General features: G+C 46.7%; 1 protein-coding gene across 1 annotated transcript in view; it reads right to left on the reverse strand.

Moving 5' to 3' along the window:
* Positions 1–5,131, reverse strand: part of LRRCC1 (leucine rich repeat and coiled-coil centrosomal protein 1) — a 32,120-nt gene extending 26,989 nt beyond the window's left edge. The window contains exons 1-2 of the mRNA XM_014528471.1: positions 5,117–5,131; positions 4,737–4,802 (exon numbers count right to left, since the gene is read on the reverse strand). The gene's annotated coding sequence lies outside the window, so the exon portion shown is untranslated. The remainder of the gene's footprint in view (positions 1–4,736; positions 4,803–5,116) is intronic.
* Between the last annotated feature and the right edge of the window lie 869 nt (positions 5,132–6,000).

The raw sequence follows: 6,000 nt of genomic DNA on the forward strand, positions 1-6,000 counted from the left end.
AGTGTCATGGCTGCAACACCATCGATGTGTCACATCTCAGCTCCAACTGATTACACTAACACACACACACTCGTCACTGGCTGTCCCCTAGTGTCCCTCCTCCATCCACAGGCTCTCCAGGACCTCCTGCACTCCTGCAGTGTCATGGCTACACAACCACCGATGTACACACACACACACACACACACACACTTGTCACTGGCTGTCCCCTAGTGTCCCTCCTCCATCCACAGGCTCTCCAGGACCTTCCGCAGTGTCATGATTACAAACACCACGAATGTGCCAGATCTCAGCTCTAACCCGATTACTCACATACGTGCACGTGCGTGCGCACGCGCGCACGTACACACACACACACACACACACACACACACACATACACGTCTCACCCCATCTCAAACCTGCTCCTCCCTAATCATCACACATCAGGAAGCAATACCATCATCTGCCTGTTACTTCAGGGAAAACTCGTGTTCATCATCCGGGATTTCTTTCTCCTCCATGCCCTCATCGCACCCATCAGCAAGGCCTATGACCTCCACGTGTAAAACGCATTTAGCCATCTCCCGTCTCCACCCAGTCCAGGTCTCACCCTCTTCTCTGGACACCTGGAGCAGCTTCCCACTGACTCCCACTCCTGTCCTAACACCCACCCTCCTCATTCAGCCCAAGTGATCCTTAACACATGCGCGACGTCACTTGTTTAAAGCCCTCCCATGGCCCCTGTTGTACCTACGACAACATGCAAACGTCATCCTTTGCCTGCTTGCTCATCTCTCTTCTGCACACGAACCCCATTTGCTGTGCTCCAGCCACACTTCCTTCCTCTGCTCCGAGGTCCAACTCGCTCGCTTGAGCCCTAGTGTGCCACATGCTCTAGCACACACACTGCCGCGCTCTGCTCTCTAGCGAGGTGTTTCTGAATAAAATACATCATTCTAAGAATTAGCTATTAGAACTTCCAGGGTTGCCTATGACATTTTCTTCATATTCCTTCTCTCAGACAGTCACTAAAATTCACACTTCTTAGGTGTGAAGTTCCATGTGCTTTGACCAACATATAGTTTTTTTAACCATGACTAAGATATAGAACATTTATTTCCACCACCCCAATCAGTGTGTCCCTATGTAGGCAATTTTCTCTCCCCATGTTCAAGCCCTGGCGACTGATGATCTGTTTTCTGCCCCTATAACTTTGCCTTTGTTAGAATGGCACATATTGGATTCATACAGGGTAGCCTTTTGTGAATGCTTTCACTTAGCACAATTCTTTTTTAGATTCATCCATGCTGCAGCATGTATCAATAGCTCGTTCCTTTTTATGGCCTTAGTATTCCATCTTGTGGCTGCATCACAATTTCTGTTTACCAGGTGACAGGTAACTGAGTGGTTTCCAGTTTTTAGAGATTACAGATAATCACAGAAACCTGATTATATGAAAAGCTATATAAACATACAAACACTCATGTACAGGTCTCTGATTAGACATATTTTCATTTCTCTTTGGTAAATGCCTAGAGTGGGATTGCATATAAATGTACATGTAACCTTATAAGAAACCTTCAAACTGTTTTCCAAAATCCTTATACTACTTTGAATTCTACCAGTAATGGATGTAAATTCTAGATGCTCCATAATCATTTCCTACAAGAACTTTATCTGTCCAGCCTGGCTGGTATGGCTCTGTGGCTGAGGGTTGACCCATGAACCAGGAGGTCATGGTTCAATTCCTCCTGGTCAGGGCACATGCCCTGACTATGGGCTTGATCAAGGCAGCTGATGGATGTCTCTCTCTCATTGATGTTTCCATTTCTCTAGCCTTCTCCCTTCCTCTCTCTCTAAAAATCAATAAAAATCATAAAAAAAGAACTCTATCTGTCCACAGGTGCTCTTTAATAAATATTTGTTGATAAGTAAATTACTCTTATCTAAGATTCATATTTTTCAGATAAGGAAACTGCATCCAAAAAGTGACAGACTTTGCTCAACAGCGCACAACAGTGACAGACCTACAGCCCATACTCAAACCTAATACTTTCACATCTTTGGGGGGAAAATTTAAAATACTGCTGCTACTTCAGCTTAAGGGTAGAGACTAGATCATTTCTTTTTTTTGTATACTAAACACCTGGCGTAGGGTAGTATTTTTCTAGTAGGGGAGAAAACCAATGAATGAATAAGGCTGTTTCAAATATCGATTGAGTTTATGAAGATAGAGAATCCAATAATTTGATGAATAATTATGAAACTTTTTTTCGCTTTATCAGTGTATCACTTTAATCAGTTAAAAAGTAGGTAATTTTTTGCCTTTTTAGACATACTGAAGTAAAAAAGAAAAAACATGTATTTGACCTTCAATTTGTAATGGCCTTTGGGATGCTTTACACTCATACTGTCCAATCTGGTAGGACGGCCTCAGGTGGCTTTGTAATTTAAACTTAAGTTTGACTGAAAGTAAATAAAATGACAAATCCAGTTCCTCGGTGCACTAGGCACATTTCAAATGCTCGCATGGCACACTGGGTGCTATGACAGGCAGCGCAAACGTAGAATGTTTTTATCACTGTAAGAAGTTCTATTGGAATTCTTCCTCTCTAGAACAGTATATTCATTAATTATCTAACATTAAAATACCATGTCCCCCAAAAGAGGTCCTTCTATCCAAGTTTGTCCTGTTACAGACCACCCTAGTTTTAATCCCAATTCTTCATTCAGTGATAGCTTTGGTACCAACACATTCTCTAGATGAGATTTTTGGTAAAAAATTGTATTATTCAGCTTTCTGACATGCTGAGCTCATTCTAACTCACCACACATAGCAAATATTCAGCATTATAGAAAAACTAGAGGCCCGGTGCATGAATTCGTGCACGGGTGGGGTTCCTCGGCCTGGCCGGCAATCGGGGCCGTCTTGCCCATCACCCAGTCCTGATTGGGCCTATCGGGGCCGGCTGGCAGAGGGTAGGGACCGTAGGATGTTACCAGCTGGCCCTGATGGGGGCCAATCAGGGCCATCCGGCTGGGGGAGGGACTGCGTGAGGTTGGCCGGCCATGGGAGGTTGGCTGTGGGAGTGCACTGACCACCAGGGGGAAGCTCCAGCATTGAGTGTCAGGCCCCTGGTGGTCAATGCACGTCATAGCAACCTGTCAACCACTTCTAACAGTCGCTTAGGCTTCTACACTAATAAAAGAGAAACATGGTAATTAGCGTACGACCGCTACCCTTCCCATTGGCTAATCAGCATATCCTTATGCAAATTAACTGTCAGCCAAGATGGCGGCCGGCAGCCAGGCAGCTGGAAGCGAACATGAGGCTTGCTTGCTTCAGTGACTGCAGACTCCAACGTTCCCCGCCTCACTTGCCAGCCTCTGAGTTGCAACTCTAAGCAACTATGTACTATGTTGCAAATAAGAAGCTAAACAAAACCCTAGAAACCAGCTTTCAGCCTGCCGGGATCTCAGAGCTGAAGTTATACATTGTTTCGATTATAGAACGGCAAACAAACCAGATACGAAGCCTCAGAGCTAGAGCCAGAGCTAAAGCTGGCCCAGAATAAAATAAAAAAAGAGAAAAAAAAGGAGCGGTTGGGAGCTTCAGTCAACAACCGCCAGCCTGAAAGCAGCCCTCAGCCCCTCACCCAGACTGGCCAGGCACCCCAGTGGGGACCCCCACCCTGAAGGGTGTGTGACCAGCTGCAAACAGCCATCATCCCCTCATCCAGGCTGGCCAGGCACCCCAGTGGGGACCCCCACCCTGAAGGGTGTGTGACCAGCTGCAAACAGCCATCATCCCCTCATCCAGGCTGGCCAGGCACCCCAGTGGGGACCCCCACCCTGAAGGGTGTGTGACCAGCTGCAAACAGCCATCATCCCCTCATCCAGGCTGGCCAGGCACCCCAGTGGGGACCCCCACCCTGAAGGGTGTGTGACCAGCTGCAAACAGCCATCATCCCCTCATCCAGGCTGGCCAGGCACCCCAGTGGGGACCCCCACCCTGAAGGGTGTGTGACCAGCTGCAAACAGCCATCATCCCCTCATCCAGGCTGGCCAGGCACCCCAGTGGGGACCCCCACCCTGAAGGGTGTGTGACCAGCTGCAAACAGCCATCATCCCCTCATCCAGGCTGGCCAGGCACCCCAGTGGGGACCCCCACCCTGAAGGGTGTGTGACCAGCTGCAAACAGCCATCATCCCCTCATCCAGGCTGGCCAGGCACCCCAGTGGGGACCCCCACCCTGAAGGGGGTGTGACCAGCTGCAAACAGCCATCATCCCCTCATCCAGGCTGGCCAGGCACCCCAGTGGGGACCCCCACCCTGAAGGGGGTGTGACCAGCTGCAAACAGCCATCATCCCCTCATCCAGGCTGGCCAGGCACCCCAGTGGGGACCCCCACCCTGAAGGGGGTGTGACCAGCTGCAAACAGCCATCATCCCCTCATCCAGGCTGGCCAGGCACCCCAGTGGGGACCCCCACCCTGAAGGGGGTGTGACCAGCTGCAAACAGCCATCATCCCCTCATCCAGGCTGGCCAGGCACCCCAGTGGGGACCCCCACCCTGAAGGGGGTGTGACCAGCTGCAAACAGCCATCATCCCCTCATCCAGGCTGGCCAGGCACCCCAGTGGGGACCCCCACCCTGAAGGGGGTGTGACCAGCTGCAAACAGCCATCATCCCCTCATCCAGGCTGGCCTTGTGCACCGGGCCTCTAGTCTATATATATAAAGCACATCTACTTACCACTTAAATCATTTATGTGGTTATAGGATAAATTCAGTCTAGTCAGATTAATTAGTGCTTCAAGTCCTAAAATAAAATAAAATAAAGCTTTTACAGGATTCAATAATCAATTTATTAAAGCTATATAGTACTGCAATACCATTTCAGACTTTTTGAAGCAAATCTACAGTCGAATTAAATAAAGGTAAAATCAATTTTGTTGGTATTTCATAAAATACTTGAAAAAGGCTAAATACTTTTCTAGGAGAAAAATTTTTATATAATAAATTTTAGGGTCAGTTTTCAAAAGTTTACTATTAATCCCATTCTTCTGTGAAGGAAAAAAATGGACTTAAGTCATCTTCCTTACTCAAAGTATTACATGAAAATCACTTACACACCTTCTATTTTTGTGATCAAATTGCTGGACAAATTTAAAGTGCGTAGTTTTGTCAGTGTGCTTAGCCCTTCGATTTGACTGATTTGATTAGATGACAAATCTAAATGTTGTAAATTCCAGACATGGTCAATGGCTTCGATCTTTGAGATGTTGTTACAATGCAGATTGATGGCATGGAGGGTTGAATCTAAGGATAACTCTGATATGCTATAAAAGAAAATATGTACCATCAAACACCAAAAAATGGATTTTGAAATCATAACCAAATAATTAAAATTAACCCAACAGAGTATATATAACTGTGAGCTCTACTCATCTAAAACAATAAAAGTATAATATGCTAATTAGACTGGACAGCTGGACTACCTTCCGGGCAAAGCCAGGGCTGCGAGAGCTGAGCCCCTTGCATGAATTTTGTGCATCGGGCTTCTAGTTCTATAATGAAATTCTTCCTACTTGTAGTAGCGTTGAAATGTCTCACAAGGTATAGCGATTCCTACCACAAAACAGCATTTTGGGCCATTTATATAATCAAGAAACCCACTCAGGAGATGCAGGTGACCCTGGGCATGTCTAGCTTCTCAACATGAAGTGATGAGCACACAGGGAGGGCACCAGTGCAAAGGCCGTGGGGTCCCTACACCCCAGCTCAAAACTGCACTCTACTTTTTTTGCTGTTCCATGAGTTAACAGCCTGTTTCCTCATCTCATTCAACTCTCACAATACTAAACAGTAGGGATCTAAGGAAATTGACATCTACAGAAATTCAATAACTTGTCCCAGTTCATGTAGTTGTTACCTAACTGAGTCGGTATAAATCCAGACCTGGCCCTGCAGTTCACTACTTCCCTCACTGTCCATAACGGCTGCTTAACCCAGGATGC

The sequence above is a fragment of the Myotis brandtii genome, unplaced genomic scaffold, assembly GCF_000412655.1.
Source record: "Myotis brandtii unplaced genomic scaffold, ASM41265v1 scaffold634, whole genome shotgun sequence".
Lineage (NCBI taxonomy): Eukaryota > Metazoa > Chordata > Mammalia > Chiroptera > Vespertilionidae > Myotis > Myotis brandtii.